The sequence below is a fragment of the Choloepus didactylus genome, chromosome 17 (genome assembly GCF_015220235.1).
Source record: "Choloepus didactylus isolate mChoDid1 chromosome 17, mChoDid1.pri, whole genome shotgun sequence".
Classification (NCBI taxonomy): Eukaryota; Metazoa; Chordata; class Mammalia; order Pilosa; family Megalonychidae; genus Choloepus; species Choloepus didactylus.
This window is the reverse complement of record NC_051323.1, coordinates 60,801,491-60,821,561: the sequence shown is the minus strand read 5'-3', so window position 1 is coordinate 60,821,561 and position 20,071 is coordinate 60,801,491. Positions and strand designations below refer to the sequence as shown.

Here is a 20,071-nt window from a genome sequence, read left to right as displayed (position 1 = left end):
ACTAGTCTTTATTCCATATCACTCAAACTTACCCCATGCTAAAAGTTTCTCCCCTGTAGGGGGTTGGCTGAATGTTTTAACAGCATGAAGCTTGAGGCAATGAGTAACAGTTGGGTCAAACAATAGACTAATCAAAAAAACTTAAAATAAAAAGTTGAGGAATGAGATATCCACAGGGGATTTGAAATGCTCCAACATATTGTTGAGCTCTAGAAGGCCATACACATGCATGGAACTGTGCACATGCTCAGAAAAGCCCAAACTAGTCCTACACTCTCATCTTCGATTGATCTTAAGGCATTGTGCAAAGTAGGAAGTGACGGCTAAGGCAGAGTTGTAAACTACCTGGGTGATTTTTGAAGAGGTACCCTAATACACACACACACACACACACACACACACACACACACAAGCCCTCAGCAAAGACTTGGAATCTTATTGGTTCCAGGTGTTTAAGGAAATCTGTCTAATCATTAGTTGACCGCTAAGCTAATCAAGTAGTGGCCATATATGACAAAGAAACAGACTTTGCAGAATGAGTTTTTAAAAAGTCACTAAACAAAAACAACAATAACTACAACAAGAATCAACAACAACAAACTTTGAAGGGGGGGAAATATAATTCCAGAGTTGCTTCATTATATTATTTGAAATGTTTCATTTCAACAAAAAGTTATGGAACATGCAAAGAAACAAGAAAGTATGACCCATACACAGGAAATAAAACAATCAATAGACATGGGATCTGAGAAGCCCAGATTTTGGACTTAAGAGAAAAAGAGTTTAAATCAGTTATTTTGAATGTGTTAAAAATGCTAAAGGAAACCATGTCTAAAGAACTAAAGGAAAGTATGAGAATGCTGTCTTACTAATCAGAGAATAATAATAAAGAGATAGACATTATCAAAAGGAACCAGATAGAAATGTGGAGTCATAAAGTGCAATAACTGAAATGAAAAGTTCACTAGAGGGACTCAATACCAACTCAGCTACCAGAAAAAGGAATAAGCAAAATTGAAGACGGGTCAACTGAGATTACCCCATCTGAAAAACATTAGAAAGACTGATCAAGAAGAAAAGGAGAGAAGACTCAAATGACTAAAATCAGGAATGAACAAGGAGACATTACTGTTGACCTTTTACTCTAAGTAAAAAGGCTTATAAGAGAATACTATTAACAGTTGCATGCCAATATATTATATAATCTAGAAGAAATTGAATACCTCCTGGAAAACACAAACTAAAAAACTGATTCAAGAAGAAATAGATAATCTGAATAAACCCATAACAAGTAAAAAATTAAGTTAGTAATCCAACAACATCCCACAAATAAAAGCCCAGGCCCAAATGGTTTCAGTGGTGAGTTCTACCAAATGTTTAAAGAAGAATTAACACCAATATATCACAAAGTCTTCAAGAAAATAGAAGAGGAAGGATCATTTCCCAGCTCATTATATAAGGCTGGATTATCTTGATACTGAAACCAGACAAAGACATCACAAAAAAAGAAACCACAGGCCAATATCCTTTATGTATGTAAACATAAGAATCTTCAACAAATACCAGCAAACTGAATCCAGCCTTATATTGAAAGGATTATACACTTTGACCAAGTGGGATTTATCTCAGAAATATATGAAAATCAATCAATGCAATATACTGTATTAATAGAGTGAAAGGAAAAAACACATAATCATCTCAATTGATGCCAATAAAGCATTTAACAAAATTCAATACCCTTTCATGATAAAAACACTCAATAAACCTAGGAATAGAAGGTGTGGTGGTTTGAAGCTGTATGTACCCCAGAAAAACATGTTTTTAAATTTAATCCATTCTTGTGGGTGTGAACGCATTATAAGTTGGACCTTTTGATGAGGTTACTTCAGTTAAAGGTGTGGTCCACCTCAATCAGAATGGGTCTTAATCCTATTACTGGATTCCTTTATAAGTGGTGTGAAATTCAGGCAGTGAGAGAGAAAGCCACAGGAAGCAAGAAGTGGAAATGGAACTTGGAAGAGAAGGAAGAGACCAGGAGATACTGCCATGTACCTTGCCATGTGACAGAGAAACCAAGGATCACCTGCAGGCAGCCCCAGAATGCCACAGTCTTCAGGTAGAAACCATCATCTTGATGATGCCTTGATTTGGATATTTTCCCAGCCTCAAAACCATGAGCAAATAAATTCCCATTGTTTAAGCCAAATCATTTCATGATATTTGCTTGAGCAGCTGAGGAAACTAAAACAGAAAGGAACCTGATAAGGAGCATCTACCAAAAACCCACCAATAACATCATACTCAATAGTGAAAGACTGGAAACTTCCTGCCTAAGATAAGAAACAAGAAGAGAATGTCCACTCATGCCATTTCTATTCAACGCTGTGCCAGAGTTCTATTCAGGGAAATTACGCAAGAAAAGCTTGAAAAGAAAAAAGTACACCTATGCCTAAGTGAATATTGCATGATCTTCTATATAGGAAACAGTAAAGAATCCACAAAAAACCATGAGCACTAATAAATAAGTTCAGTGAGGTTGGATGATGCAGGTTCACTGTACAAAAGTCCATTGCGTTTCTATACACTGTCAATGATAATTTTGAAAGTGAAATTGAGAAAATAATTATATTTATAATAGCATAAAAAACATTTAGGAATAAATTTAACCAAAGACGTGCAAGAGTTGGACACTAAAACCTACCAAACGTTACTGAAAAAATTTAAAGATGACCTAAATAAATGGAAAGACATCTCATGTTAATGAAGACTTAAAACTGTTAAAATGTCAATACTACCAAAATGATCTACAGATTCAACACAATACCTATCAAAATTCAAATTATCTTTTTTTTTTTACAGAAATGGACAAGCTGTTACTAAAATTCATGTGGAATTACAAGGGACTCAGAATAGACAAAACAATTTTGAAAATGGAAAGCAAAGTATAAGGATTCGCATTTCACAATTTCAAAACCTAACACAAAGCTACATTAATTGAGACCATGTGGCATAAGAATAGACACATAGATAAATGGAATAGAATTGAGAGTCCAGAAATAGCCCTTACATCTATGGTCAATTGATTTTCAATAGGTGTGCCACATTCTTCACTGTGAAAGAATAGTCTTTTCAACAAGTGGTTTGGGGACAACTATATATTCACATTAAAAAGAATGAATATGACCCATAGCTCACATCATACACCAAAAAAAGTAACTTAAAATGGATCAAAGACTTAATGTAAGAGTTAGAAGTGTAAAACTCTTTGAAGAAAAAAAACCATAAACTTTCATGACCTTGGATTCAGCAATAAATTTTAGATATAACAACAAAAGCACAAACAACTAAAGAAAATGTAGATAAATTTTACTTCAAAATTAAAACCTTTTGTGCAACAAAGGACACTATCAAGGAAATGCCGTATCTGATAAGGGTTCAATATCCAGAGTATATAAAGAAATCCTGTGACTCAACAACAAAAAGACAAACAACCTTTTTTAAAATGGGTAAAAGACTTGAATTGACACTTCTCCAAAGAAGATACACAAATATTCAATAAGCATATGAAAAGATGCTCAACATCATTAGCCATCAGAGAAATGCAAATCAAAAATCACAAGCATGGCTATAAAATTTCACAGAAAATAATAAGGTGGTGAGGATGTGAACAAATTGGAGTCTTGCTGGTGGGATATAAAAATGTGCAGCCACCACGGAAAATAGTCTGGCGGTTCCTCAAGATATTAAACATAGAGTTACCATATGACTGAGCAACTCTACTCCAGGAGAAATGCAAATATATTCATACAAAACTTGTACAAGAATGCGCAGAGAAACATTATTAATAACTTCCAAAACAACGGAGAAAACTCAAATGTCCATCAGTGGATGAATGGATCAACAAAATGTGGTATATCCATACAATAGAATATTATTCAGCAATAAAAAGGAATGACATACTAATACACACTACAACATGGATGAACATTGAAAACATTGTCCTAGGTAAGAGATGTCATTCACAAAAGGCCACATATTGTATACTTCTATTTATAGAAAATGTCCAGAATAAGAAAATCATAGAGACAGAAATTAGATTAATGATTGTTAGAGGCTGGGGATGGAAGGAGTGATTGCTACCTGGTGATACTCTTTTTTGGCATGGTTAAAATGTTCTGGAATTAGATAGTGGTGATAGTTGTACAATATCATGGATGTACTAAATAAACATCTGAATTGTACACTTTAAGAGGGCGAGTTTTATGGTCTGAATTATATCTTAAGTTTAAAAATTTTTTAAGTTGATTAAGAGAAAATTCAACCAAAGTTTCATAGTGGTTAAAATGTAGGCCTCTGCCACTTACTACCTGTGTGTTATTGTCTCTTATCCTCTATATGTTTCAGTTTCTTCATCTGCCCAACTATATGATTACTTTCATAGATGCTGAAAAGGCATTTTATACATATTCCCTATATTTTTTATAAAATCTTAAATACACACACACACACACAAACACACACATTTGAGCTCATACTCAGTGGGCAAACATTTGAAGTACCATACTCAATTAGGGAATGATGAAGAATTCCCATTAAAATCAGGAACAAAATATGAGAGTCCACTATCATCTCAATGATTAACATTTGTCTGCAGGAACTAGCCAGTGCTATTAAATAAGAGAAACTAATGGAGTTTAAAACCGGAGAAGTTTAAAAATTGGAAAGCTGCAAAACCAACATTATTTGCAGATGTTGATATATCTATGATATATATATGGAAAATTATAGAAAAATTTAAAAACTGTTATAAATAATAAGGGAATTCATGGTGTAGCTGGGGACAAAATTAATAACAAAAAATCCAAGGCCTCCTTTTATATGTAAAACAACTGTTGAAAGATATAAATGACTATAACAGATACTACACTTGACCTCAGCCAAAAGGCTGAGGAGCAACAACGTGAATATAATATTAATAGCACTGAATTATATATTTGAATATGATTGAAAGAGGGAATTTTAGATTGTAATATGTTACCAAAATAAATAGTTTAAAAATCATAGAACTGTACAACACAAAGAGGAAACCCTAATGTAAATCATGGTCTATAGTTAATAGTACAGCTATAACAATATTCTTTCATTAATTGTAACAAATGCACCACACTAAGGCAAGGTGTTAACAAGAGGGAGGAATATATGGGCACTCTGTATTTTCTACAATTCTCTAATGAACAAGAGATGTAAATGCATTTATTGACTCATTTAATCCTCACAACCCTATGAGATGGCAGAGTAGGCAGCTCTAAAGCCCCATGTCTCCACATTAATATTTTTTAAAAAAGCAGTAACTGTAAAACAAACTTTCCATAACTGTGCAAATAATCAAAGGTTTATAGCAAACAAGTGAATGCTGAGCCAAAAAAAAAAAAAAAAAAAGGCAGCTTGAAAGCAGTAGGAGAGCTTTGCATCTTTTTCACTTGCCCACCCTCTCCCCAGTTCAGAGGCAATCTTGAGTTCAGCAGCACACATTTGCAGTGTAGAACTTTAGTTCCTGGTTCCAGTGGAAGTAGAGTAGACCTTATTTGCAAATTACTGCATTTGTCTGTTCTAACCTGTCACGGATACCTGAAGGACTGATGCAAGGTGTTCATATCTGTTTCACCTATTTAAGAAACCACTCAGGGCAAAAAGAAGCAGGTATTACTCAAAAACATTGTGAGGTGAATGAAAAACCTGCAGCTCCCTAAGGAAAATGATTTTGAAATTTGCTCTACAGCTACTTGTTAAATTGTAATTTGAAAGTTATCACCTTTTTGTATGTATGTTATATCTCACAATAAAGAAATAACTGAAACTATGGTACAGTAATTCATAACATCTTTGGAAATTTCCTATGAAATTACTTGTTAAATTATACTTTGAAAGTTGTTACCTTTTTGCATATATTATATCTCACAATAAGGAAATAATTGAAAAAAAAGTGAAGGAGAAATAAAGACTGTCACCAGTAGATCGTCTTGTAGAAAATGTTAAAAAGAAGTTCTTCAGAGAGAAGGAAAATGATATAGGTCACAAACTCATGACTATATAAAAAAGGAAGTGCATTTGAGAAGGAATAAATAAAGGTAAAATAAAATATTTATTTTTCTTATTCTTAAGTGATCTAATAGATAATAGTTTGTTCAAACTAATAATACCAACATATTATGTGACTATAGCTTATGGACAAGTGAAGTATATGACAGCACTATTATAAGGGATAGGAGAGAAAATTGGGAAGACTATGTTATAAAGTACCCACAATACCTGTGAAATAGTGTAGAGTTATTTGAAGGTAGAATTTATATTCTTTGTAACTGTATTTTGCAAACTCTAGGTTAATCACTAATTTTTTTAAAAGAAGTATAATTGATATGGTATAAGAAGAGAAAAGAGAATCATATAAAATGTTCAATTAAGATCAGAGAAGGCAGAAAAAGAATGGAAGCCAGAAAAAGAAACAAAGAACAAGGACAATGAATAGAAAACAGTTGCAAATATGGTACATACTAATCAACTAGATTAATAATCACTTTAAATGTGAGTGGCCTAAATACTTCTTTTAGAAAACAGAGACTATCAGAGTGGATTAAAAAAAAAAAAACCCAAAAATATGTTGTCTCCAAAAAATATAAAGACACAGATAGATTAAAAGTAAAGGGATGGAGAAAGATTTACCATGAGAGCACTAATCAAAAGATAATGGGAGAAGGTATATTAATTTAAGACAAAGCAGATTTCAGAGCAAGGAAAATTAACAGGGATAAAGAGAAGAATAATATAATGAAAAAGAGGTCAATTCTCCAAGAAGATATAATAGTACTAATATTATATTGTGCCTAACAACAGAGCCTCAAACTATGTGAGGCAAAAACTGATAGAACTGCAAGGAGACATAGAAAAATCCACTAATATAGTTGGAGACTTTGGCACCCTTCTATCAATGATTGACAGATCCAGCAGGCAGAAAATCAGTAACAATATAGCTGAACTTAAGAATTCCATCAATAAACTATGGATTTAATTAACATTTATAAAATTCTTATAAATGCTTTAAGCATTTACTGCTATATTATATATTATTATATTACTTATAATATTAGTTACAAATAAATATTTATAGAATATAGATTACAAAAATAGCAGAATACGCAGTTTTGTCAAGCACATGGAACATTCACCAAGATAGACCACATTCTGGGCTGTAAAACACACCTTAACAAATTTAAAAAAATAGAAATCATAAAAATTATGCTCTCAAACCTTGGACCACAATGGAATTAAACTAGAAATCAATAACAGAAAGGTAGCTAGAAAATTCCAAAATATGTGGAGAATCAACAGTTCACTTCTAAATAACACATAGGTTGAAGAAGAAGTCTCAAGAGAAATTAAAAAATACTTTGAACTAAATGAAAATGAAAATACAACTTATCAAAATTTGTGGAATATAGAGAAAGCAGTGCTTAGATAAAAATTTATAGCATTGAATGCATATATTAGAAAAGAAGCAAAATCTAAAACCAATAATCTAAACTTCTACTTTATGAAACTAGAAAAAGAAGAGCAAATTAAACCCAAAGTAAAAAGAAATCAATGAAATTGTAAACAGGAAACTAATAAAGAAAATCAATGAAACCGAAAGCTAGTTCTTTGAAAAGACCAATAAAATTGATAAACTTCTAGCCAGGCTAATAAAGAAGTAAAAAGAGAAGACTAATATTAGAAATGAAAGAGGTGCCATCAGTACTGATCCCAATAAACAGTAAAGGAATATTATGAACAAATCTATAGCCACAAATTTCATAACTTAGAGTAAATGGACAAATTCCTTGAAATTTACAATAGACCAGAACTCACACAGGGAGAAATAGATAATCTGAATCTCCTTATATCTATCAAAGGAATTGAAACAATAATTAACAAATAACCTTCCAAAGCAGAAAGCACTGGGCCCAGATGGTTTCACTGGCAAATTCTACCAAACATTTAAAGAAGAAATGATACCAATCTTCTACAATATATTCCAGAAAATAGAAGTGGAGTGAGCACTTCCTAACTCATTCTATGAGGCCAGAATTACTCTTATACCAAAACCAGAAAAACACTTCTAAGGAAGGAAAATTACAGACCAATATCTCTCATGAACATAAATACAAAAATCCTCAACAAAATATTAGCAAATCAATTTCAAAAAAGTATAAAAAAGAATTATTCACCATGACCAAGTGGGATTTATTCCAGGTATGCAAGGCTGGTTCATCACTCAAATTCATTTAATGTAATCCATCACATCAACAGGCCAAGAAGAAAAATCATATGATCATAACAATAGATGCAGAAAAAGCATTTGAAAAATCAAATACCATTTCATTATTAAAACACTGAAAAAAGCTAGAAATACAGTGTAACTACCTCAACTCGATAAAGAATATTTACAAAAACTCATAGCTAACATCATACTTAATGGCGAGAAGTTAGATGCTTCCACCCTAAGATCGGGAAAAAGACAGGGATGCCCCCTCTCACCCCTCCTACGCAACATCATACTGGATGTGCTAGCTAAAGAAATAAGAAAGGAAGAGGAAATAAAAGATATACATATTGGGAAGAAAGAAATGAAATGTTTTTCCTCACAGATGATATGATGGTCTATGTAGAAAATCCTAAAGAATAAAAAAAAAAAATCCTTCCTGGAACTAATAAGCAATTATATCAAGGTTGAACGATACAAGGCTAATAATACAAAAGTCAATTGCTTTTCTATATACCAGTAATAAATAATTGGAAATTGAAATTAAAAACACAATACCATTTACATTAGCAACAAAAACTGAAATACTCAGGTATAAATCTAAAAAAATATGTAAAAGACCCACATGAAGAAAACTACAAAATTCTCATGAAAGAAATGAGAAAGTGTCTAAATAAATGGAGAGATATTTCACGTTCATGGATAGGGGGACTCAGTATTATTAAGCGATCAATTCTTCCCAACTTGGTCTATAGATTCAATGAAATTCCCAATGAGCTAATGTGTGGATATCAACAAACTGATTCTGAGGTTCACATGGAAAGCAAAAGACCCAGAATAGTCAATGCAATACAGAAGAAGAAAGTCAGAGAACTGAAACTATCCAACTTCAAGACGTGCTCTAAAGCTATAATAATTAAGACCATGATATTGGTCAAAGAATAGACAAATAGATCAATGGAACAGAAATACACCCCCAAAATTTTAATGAAGTCCCATTTTTTCTTTCATGGATCATGCTTATGGTTTTGTATGTAAAAAATAATTGCCAAACCCAAGGTAACCTAGGTGACTAACTGACAACGTAGAAAAGGCAATTCAATGGCTGGCTGATTCGATGGTGAAAAGACAGACTTTTCAACAAACGGTGTTGTAACAACTGGACATCCAATTGCCAAACAATGAATCCAGACACAGCTTACATCCATCTCAAAAATTAACTCAAAATTGATCATAGACCTAAATGTAAAATGCAAAACTATAAAACTTCTAGAAAATAACATAGGAAAAAAATCTAGGTGACCTTGAGTTTAGCAACTATTTTTAAATACAAACCCATAAGAAAGATCCATGAAAGAAAAAATTGGACTTCATTAAAATTAATAACTCCTGCTCTGAGAAAGACAGTGTTAAAGAGAATGAACTTAAAAGCCACAGTCTGGGAGAAAATAGTTGCAAAATAATATCTGATAAAAGACTCATATCCAAAGAATTCTTAAAACTCAGTGATAAAGTAAACAAACAACCCAATTTTAAAATGCAAAAGATATGAACAGACATCTCATCAAAGAAGATATATAGATGGCAAACCAAACATATGAAAAGATACTCACTAGGAATTGCAAATTAAAACAGAGATACCACTACACACTTAATAGAATGGCTAAAATCCAAAACACTGACAACACCAAATGCTGGTAAGGCTGTGGAACGACAGGAACTCTTATCCATTCCTGGTGAGAATGCAAAGTGGTAGAGTCATTTTGGAAGACAGCTTGGCAAGTATGAATAGACTTAGCATACAATCCAGCAATTGCACTCCTAGGTATTTTCCCAAATGAGTTAAAAACTTATGTCTGCACAAAAACCTGCACAAATGATTATAGCAGCTTTATTCATAATTGCCAAAAATTGGAAACAACTAAGATGCCTTTCAATAGGTGAATGGATAAGTAAACTCTGGTACATCCATACAATAGAATATTATTCAGCCTTAAAAAGAAATGAGCTATCAAGCCACGGAAAGACATGGAGGAAACTTAGATGCATGTTGTTAAGTGAAAAAAAGGCAGTCTGAAAGGCTACATACTAGATGATTCCAACAACATTGTATGTAACATTCTGGAAAAGACAAAACTATGAGACATTAAGAAGTTCAGGGGTTGACAGGGGTTCATGGTGAGGAGGGAGTTTATAGGAGGAACACACGATTTTTAAGACGGTGAAAGTATTCTGTACAATATTGTGATGGTAGATACATAACATTATGCATTTGTCAAAACTCATACAACTACAACACAGTGAATGCTAATGTAAACTATGGACTTGAGTTAATAATAATGTATGACTATTGGTTCACGAGTTATAACAAAGGAACCACACTAATACAAGGTATTAATAATAATAGGAGAGACTGTGTGCAAAGTGAGGAGAGAGGATATATAGGAACTCGGTACTTTTGGCACAATTTTTCTGTAAACCTAAAACTGTTCAAAAATATAAAGTCTATTTTAAAAAGCTTTTCCTTTTGGAGGAATAAGAGCTGAATAAATGGAGGAAGACAAAATTAGAAAAGCCATCATTCACAAGCTTTCAAAGTATTACAGATAATTTACTAATTAGAGGGGGAAACACACTTTATAATGTTAAGATCTGGAAGTCTCCACTTTAATCAATTAACCATATCATGCATCTCCTGATATGATGCTCTATGAAATATGCAGCATCACCTATGAACTGTTCTTGCCAAAAGCTGTTTAACCCTAATTTAATCAAGCCATTAGAACTAACTTTGAGTGAGATGAAACACAGGAAATAGAAGAACAACTTAATTGACACCCCAAGGAAACTGACAAATCCAGAATGTGAGATGTTCTGTAAGATAGCAGGCCTGGTCTTTTCAAACACCCAGTGTGTTGGGAAAAAAAGGTGTGTGGGGGGAGTCAGTTCTAGATTTAAAAAGCTATAGCCACCTATGTATGATCTTTTATTAGGTCTTGGTTTGAAAAAATAGCTATCAACAATATTTGGAGGACAACTGAGGAAATTTGAATATGAACTGGAAACTAGATGTTATTAGGGACTTGTTAGTTTTCTTGAGTTCACTGTTTCATCAGAAACTGTCCTTATTCTTTGGAAAGGGTTGTTGACATGGTTCCAAATGGTTCATCAAAAACAAAATTATTTTTATATAAAAGTTACAGATGCATGTGAAATATCAAGCAAAAATTTCAAAATATTAACAATTGTTGAATCTAGGTGTTGTGAACATACATGTACTATTCTTTCAACTTACCTATCTGAAATTTTCATTTAAAAATTTTGGGGAAAATACTACTTCACCAAGAAATCTAGCCAAATAGGGGAGCTATCAAAAGACAAAGCTTCAGAATGGAAAAATCCAGATAAAAAGACAGGGGGTGTGTATCTAATATACTGAGATACAGAACAAAGATTAAATAGCTATGGAAATCGTGGTTACATCATTGAATATAAATGCTAAAAACCTTGACAATATAAAACTATAACTAATAAAATTCACAGAGCTAAGAGAAATTTTTTCTCATCTTTTATAGCAGCAAATCAAGAGATATGCATTGAAGGAGCAAGAGGAGGACTTGGGAAAATATGACCTTAACCTCTTGATATTTTCTGAATTTTTCTCATCTTCACAGGCACAAACTAACAGTATCCCTTATGGTAAAAAAAAAACCAAGTTTTGGATAGTCAGAAATTCCCTCAGTTTTACCTGAGTTTCTTCTTCTCCAATTGATACATGTAAGCCTAAATTGAATACATTTCTTCTTCTCCAATTGATACATGTAAGCCTAAATTGAATATATTTTATCAAGGTATCGTGTAGTGGGAATTCCTGTTGTTCTGAAAGCTTTTCAATCTATCTCACTTCCTACCTGCATATGGTTATGGTGGGAGGCCTAGAGGGTGTTTGCTAAATGTTGGCAGCTATTAATTCTAGAGTAGGAGTGTAAGGACGTTTTGATTTCTTCTTTGTGCTTTCCTATATTGACCAAATTTTTAAAATGATCATCGGTTATTTTTCCCTCCATTGTCAAAAAAAAAAAGGTGTTGATTTACAAACTGTTAGCAGCAATTATCTCTGTTGGGTATGATTATGGATATTCTTTAATTTTTCTCCTTATTGCTAATCTGCATTTTCTGATTTTTCTATAATGAATATATATGCATATTTGCATTTTCTACATATATATTTCTATTTCCTACTTTTCCCAAGCATTGGTATTGAACCATATTGGTAATGAAACATTGGTAGTGAGACCATACTGCTCTCACTGGCAGGTGCTCGGTGAAGTTTGCATTTCCGTCGACTCTTGCGTTCTGCCAGGTTCCTTCTCGCCTTAAAAGCAGTCTAGCTTCCAGGTGCCTGCCTCTTTCTCGTATTCTCTCTCTCTCGTCCTCTTTCTCTTCTCTCTCTCCCTTCTCTACATTCCAGTTTCAAAGGTTCTTCTGTCCTGCCTCTTCTTCCTCAGGTGGTACAGATGAGGTTCCAACCTGCCCCCCATGTCTGATTCGTAGCATTTCAGAGCTTCCACCCCTGGTCTTCTTTCAGAAGGACCCATTAGTGCTACCAATACCTCTGCATTATCCCATTAAGCCTTCAAGTTTCCATTGCCCTATTAAAAATATCAGTGAGCCTCTAATTTTATTTCAAACTCATAACTTCGACCAATTCTCTGTGTTCCCCCCCAAAATATACACCATTACCCCCTTAGGGTTCTTATTTAACAAAAACTTTCTTCAATTTTAAATTGAGCTGGAGAAAACGTCATAATAAAACTGAATTGATTCAAGAAGTATTCTTCCAACGATTGATTTTAAAATAACTAATAAATACAGAAGAATAAATGGGTAAGGCTAGAGTCATCAATGAGTTCATTGAATTTTTTCCCTTTTACCTTTGTAGTTTGGGGACCACACATGATGGCAAACTAGCATGGGCTATTGCTTCCCTCTCAGTCAAAATCAATCCTAGAGAAATGACAGTAATGTAAAAACTGTGAGACATCCCTCACCCCCCGCCTCCAGGTAGACGAAAGGCTGTGACCTGGTAGGGGTGGGAAGTGGGGGCTGTGGCAGCTTCCTAGGGCAAACAGTACCTGATGTAATCGCTACCCACATTCCCCCCTGCCTTAAGGAAAACATTTCCTGCCCTTCGTGCCCCATCAAGATTGGCAACAGTCCAAGTTGCCTAGAATCTGGGCAGTGTTGACATCCTGCTGCAGCGAGGACTGATGAAAACAGGCACAGATTAACCAGCCATTCTAGGACACTGAGTTCCTTCTCTGCAAATTCCCAAGGCGAGGATGGTGAACTACCATTTACCACTTCCCCTTCCCAGTGCTGCTTCTAAGCCTTGAAAAGCGACCACTGACTCGCTGCCTGGATGACATGGGAAGTCAGGGGAGGGCAGATGCTTGGGCTTGGCGCTTTACCCAGCGGCTCATCCCTCCTCTTCCTTAAGCTCACCAGGAGGGACACAGATTAGGATCTGGCCTTTAGTCCTAACCCTATACACTTTACCAGACACATCCCCAGGAGAAGGATGCACAGGCTGAAATAATTAAGTATCTGATGGGAGCAACCACAAAGAAATCATCAACAAGCTGAACAATATATACAGTGTAAAGTGGAATTACTTCAACCAAATGCATCTTCAAAGAGATGAAGAGGTTATTAGTACTACAATGCAGAAAAAGTAATTTAAAAAGGAACTGAGTGAAATATGAACGTATTAGGCATGAAGAATACAATAGTTGAAATAATGAACACAATAGTTGGAATAAATAGCTAATGGTCTTGAGCAGAAGCTTCGAAGAACTAGTGACGCTGGTGATTTAAGATTTCATGCAGGAAAGACATGATCCATCATCAATCAGTTTTTAGATTTGGAAAACTTTTTATGTTTGGAAGAATTTTTTTATAAATTCCAGAAGTTTTGAGGTAGGAGAGACCTTAGTAATGTTAACACTCATTTTAAAAAGATGAGCTGTGGGTCATTAAGTAGATTAGGCAGAGTTTAGACTAAAATACATGTATTCAAAATCTCCCACCACCACCGAGCATGCCACATTAGCTTTAAAATAAAGAGACAGAAAGATAGAACTTCAGAACTAAAATCCTCTTATCAAACTCTTTCATTTACACTTGACAAAACTGAGACCCAAACATGTTAAACTTTTTTTTCAAGAGGATAGAGCCAATTGGTGATGCAGTAAAAATAAGATCCAGGTTTCCTGATTATAAGCCCAGTTCTCTACACTATACCTTTCTAGTTACTCCTGTCTGGCATTTTCAAAAAGATGTACTGTCACAAGATGTGAATGTGTGATAGACCCACAAAAAAAGGGTTCTATAGTCAAGTAAGTTTGAAAACTGCTACAATAAACAAGGCCAAACATCTTTATTTACCGTGGGACTTCTTCAAGCCTTAACATGCTAGAGCATATTGTGACCCCACTAAAGCAACATTTCAGTGTGCTACATTCATCATGGAACTGGAGCTCAACTGCAGAAAACAGTTTCCAAAACATGGCTGATAATCCTATACAGAAGGTTACATACTGAAGCTCTGAGAACTGAAATTTAATTGTGTAAATTTAATATTAATTTTGCACATGAGCTTGCTGGTGCATTTGAACACACACACACATACATGAGCACACTTCACATATCTCCAGAGCATTCATCTGACCCTCTGCAGACAACAAAGAGCAGATGGGGTTTGGAGAGAGCCACAGATAATCAAAGCTGCATTTTGGATATGGACTCCTAGCTTCACAGGCTGGGAGATTTGTCTTAGAACTCCTCATCAAAAGAGGACAGCATAAGAAAAGCACTGGGCTTCTGGTCGGGAAACATGGGTCAAAGTTGTCTCAACTGAAAATGGGATAATTCCTATCTGTCACCTTCCAAGATTGCTGTGAAGATCAAATTAGGTAATGTATGAAGAAGCATGTTTTTAAACCATAGGGTGATTGGCATAAGTACACAGACAGATGCTGCATAACATGTGAGCCAACTTTGTTCTAGTACCCACCAAAAGATACAAAACACCAAGGTGGCCTTGCAGATCTGCACTTTTTTCCTAACAACTAACAACTTTAACAACAGAAGCTCCATTTCTTTCCTCTTGTCTCAAAGTTTGCCAATCTTATTGGAATAGAGAGGTTGCCTGGAGGCAAACAGAATTGAGTAGCCCCAGAGGCTGGTGATTAGTCTATGGAAGGTTGCACTTGCATTTCGCCTTCTGATCCCATGCCCCACATTCGACCTGAGACTTGGTTTTCCTGATTTGGGGCCATTTCACTTTAATTCTCTCCTACACTTCTAATGTAAATCCTCATTCTTTTGTATTTGTTCTGATACAGAGACTGATAAATACTTGGTAGATACAAATTTTCAAGCACTGCTAAGTAAATATTCCTTTGGGAGAACTCTTTTTGGAAAGGGTTAATTAAAATTGTAAATCCAAATTAAACCAAAGAAAAGAACTTTGAAATTATACCTCATGTAGACAAATTCATATTTAACTAAGGCTTCTTCAAATATAAATGCTATTGCTAAGATTATCCAGCCTATTGAAGTCTTCTCACTAAATGAGATTTGACTTCATTGTCAATCAAAATAAATTCAAAATCTATATATAAATACACAATTTCCATGTACATACTTACCTGTTACGTGTAGTAATAACCTCTTCCTTGATTTCATTTCCCCCTTCATCCACTAACCCATTTCTCTGCTTTCCTTTATAGCAAAACTCTTCCAAAGAATTGTCTATACTTGCTATTTCTATGTCTTACCCTTTCCTTCCTGTTCTTCATAGAAACAAATCTTGGCAAAGTCATCAGTGACCTCCATATTTCCAAATCCAACTGCCAATTTTCAGTTTTCTTCCTATTTGACAAGTTGATCACCCCCTCGTACGGAAATACTTAATTTACTTGGTGTGGTGGTTTGGATCTGTATGTACTGCAGAAAAAAACATGTTCTTAAACTTAATCCATTCTAATTGGTGTCAACCCATTTTAAGTAGAACCTTTTGATGAGGTTCCTTCAGTTAAGTTGTGGCCCAGATTAGGGACTTAATCCTATTAGTAGAGTCCTTTATAAGAAGAATGAAATTCAGACAGAGAGAAAGCCACAGAAAACAAGAAGCTGAAATTCAGTGGAATCCAGAAGAGAAGGGAGATGCCACCATGCACCTTGCCAAGTGACAAGCCAAGGACCAAGGATCACCAGCAGCCAGCCCCAGAAGGTCACAGCCTTTGGATAGTCACAGGGCTCACCCCCACACTGTTTTTTCATGTTTCTGCTCAAACGTTACCTTCCCTTACCATACTTTGTAAAACAGCAAACCTCCAAGGCTTCCAGAACTCTGTCCTCCTAACCCTGCTTTACTTTTCCAATAGCTCTTTTCACTATCTAACATATTGCCTTTCATTTGTTAATTGTCTGTATCTTCCCATCAGAATGTATACTCCACAAAGAAAGAAACATTGTCTGTCCCCAGAGAACAGTGTCCCATGTGAGGGTTTAACTGAGCATGGAACCAGTGAGCCACTTCAGTGCAGGTCAGGAGTGGAAATGCAGTTATCCAGGAAGGATTTGTGGAATGTTCTTTTGTCTGATGGTTTGGACCCCTGTGTACTACATGCAAAAATGGCAAGTTTTTTTTGCAAGATATGTACAAACAGAACCACTGCAACCCCAGGGCTAAAGGGGACAGAAAAGGGACAGATTGAAGGGAAAATCACTTCAATGGCAGAACCATGCAAGCTGAGGTCTGGACAGAAGACATCTTCTCAGGCCAAGACAGTGTGTCCACCCATGTGGGGGAAAAGGGTAAGTCTGTCCTGGAGCTTGGAGATGGCAGGACTTCCACCCCGCTGTTCAGGAAGAGTGCTACTACCCCAGTGTTCTCAGAGGTTGGAGTCTATTTCCCAAGGATTGCGGAGAGTCTGGTCACCACCCCAGTTTTCTCAGAGAGTAGAGACTTCACCCCAGAATCCAGGGAGAGCATGGCCACTGCGCAGGCACTTGGAAGGGTTGGGGCTGCTGCTCCATCTGGCCCAGAGGACAAAACATCATTCCACCAATGACTCTCAGACCTAGAAATCTAACGGAGCATGCCCTGCATGGTTTCAGAATTGTTTGGGAACTGTGACCCCTGTTTTTCCTTCCAATTTCTCTCGCTGGGAATGGGAATGTTTATCCTATGCCTGTCCCTCCTTTGCATATTGGAAGCAGATAACTTATTCTCTAAGTTTCATAGATCCACAGACAGGGGAATTGTGCCCCAGGACAGGTCAAACCCATAACCAATTTTAATGAGACTTTATACTTAGTATTACTGAAATGACTTAAGGCTTTGGGGATATTGCGATGGAAAGAATGTATTTGCATATAGAAAGAACATGTCTTCCGGAGGTCTGGAGGGTAGAGTGTGGTGGCTTCAAGCTGTATGTACCCCAGAAAAACATGTTCTTAAATCTAATCCATTCCTGTGATTACAAACCCATTATAAGTAGGATCTTTTTTTTTTTATTAAATTCAGTTTTATTGAAATACATTCACACACCATACAATCATCCATGATATACAATCCACTGTCCACAGTATGATAACATAGTTATGCATTCGTCACCACAATCTATCTCTGAACATTTTCCTTACATCAGAAAGAACCAGAACAAGAATAAAAAATAAAAGTGAAAAAAAACACCCAAATCATCCCCCCATCCCACCCCATTTGTCATTTAGTTTTTATCCCCATTCCTCCACTCATCCATACACTAGATAAAGGGGGTGTGATCCACAAGGTCTTCACATTCACACTGTCACCCCTTGTAATCTACATTATTGTATAATTGTCTTCAGGAGTCCAGACTGCTAGGTTGGAGTTTGGTAGTTTCAGCTATTTACTTAAAGCTATTCCAATACATTAAAGCCTAAGAGGTGTTATCTATATAGTGCATAAGAATGTCCAGCAGAGTGACCTCTCGACTCCATTTGGAATCTCTCAGCCACTGAAACCATTTCATCTCATTTTGCATCCCCCTTTTGGTCAAGAAGATACTCTCAGTCCCACAATGCCGGGTCCACATTCATTCCCGGAAGTCATACTCTGCGTTGCCAGGGAGATTTACACCCCTGGGAGTTGGGTCCCACGTAGGGGGGAGGGCAGCGAGTTCACCTGTCAAGATGGCTCAGTTAGAGAGAGAGAGGGCCACATCTGAGCAACAAAGAGGTACTCAGGGGGAGACTCTTAGGCACCATTACATACAACTTTAGACTCTCCTTTGTGGTAATGAGCTTCATAAGGGCAAGTCCCATGCTCGAGGGCTCAGCACATCAAACCTCCAGTCCCAATGTTTGTGACCACATACGGTAGGGGATCAGCATCTCAAAGTTTAGAGATAGGCCTTACAATTCAGGGATAGAGTTAACTGCTGTAAGAGCTTACAATCTAGGGACTATTACAATTATTGTGTCCACGTTAGGCTATGTTCTAAGATTCAATTCTGAGTTTACACATTGTAGTTAGTTCATATTGGTGAGGCATCATCCCTCTCACCATGTTTTCTCCAACACTTTTACTCCTATATATATATTTTCCTACAATTTTATAGAGTTATATTCACATACCATTATAAGTAGGATCTTTTGATGAGGTTACTTCAGTTAAGGTGTGAGACACCTCCTTCAGGATGGGACTTAATCCTATTACTGCAGTCCTTTATAAACAGAATGAATACAGAGAGAGAAAGAGAAGAGAGAAGAGAGATTCTGAAGCAAGAAGCTGAAAGCAAGAAAACACAGATGAGAAGGGAGAAACCAGCAGATGCCACCACATGCCTTGCCATGTGGCAGAGGTCTTCAGGAAGAAAGCATTGCCTTGATGATGCCTTGACTTGGACATTTTCCTAGCCTCAAAACTGTAAGCTAATAAATTCCCATTGTTCAAGTAGACCCATTTCATGCTATCTGCTTCCAGTAACCTAGGAAATTAAAACACGAGGCAACATGCCTAAGCCCACACAGCAACAAAGGGGCAACAGAGATGGGATTAAAATGAGGGTCTTCTGCTTCACTACTCACTCATTGTCAAGTAGAGGAAGAAATTATGATCAATATATTCAATTGTGAAAAAAAGTCCCACATACCCTTCAAAAGAATCCAGGTCTGGTTTCCAATCATTTAAATCCAAAGACCTAGTTGCATCTTTAGTGGTTATCTGCTGCTTGCCACCCAACATCCATTCTCCCTTCTATGGTAACTACCCTGATTCTCCACCAGGGACTGACTGGCCTCCTGTCCTGCTCTTAGCCGGTGAGCTAAGAGGGATCATCCTCCCAAAGCTTCTAAGCCAATCAGAACAGAGCTTAACCCTATCACCGTGATTCTTTCAGGGATGGGCATGTGACCCAACAACACCCAATAAGGTTTTGTTTATAATAGGACCCACTTTTTTCCCACCTGTCTTGGATTGGATGGAGAGGACACAAAGTCTTGGATAAGTCTGAGGGAGCCGGTAAAGAGTACGGCTGAGAGCTGGAAAGAGAAACCAGGTCCTGATGGGATCCGGAACCACTGCATCGATCTGGACCTGAAACCAGCATTTTCCAGAGTTAACAAATTCAGGTTTTACTTCAGCCTATAAAGAAGTTGGATTTTCCATCACTTGGAACCAAACGAGTCCTGATTAATACACTATCATGCTGTTCTCTTTTGAAA

General features: G+C 36.0%; 1 protein-coding gene and 1 pseudogene across 1 annotated transcript in view; both read right to left on the bottom strand.

Moving 5' to 3' along the window:
* Nucleotides 1-20,071, bottom strand: part of SRD5A2 (steroid 5 alpha-reductase 2) — a 51,118-nt gene that overhangs the window by 11,747 nt on the left and 19,300 nt on the right. The window lies entirely within an intron of this gene.
* On the bottom strand, nucleotides 4,815-4,957 carry LOC119512986 (annotated as a pseudogene).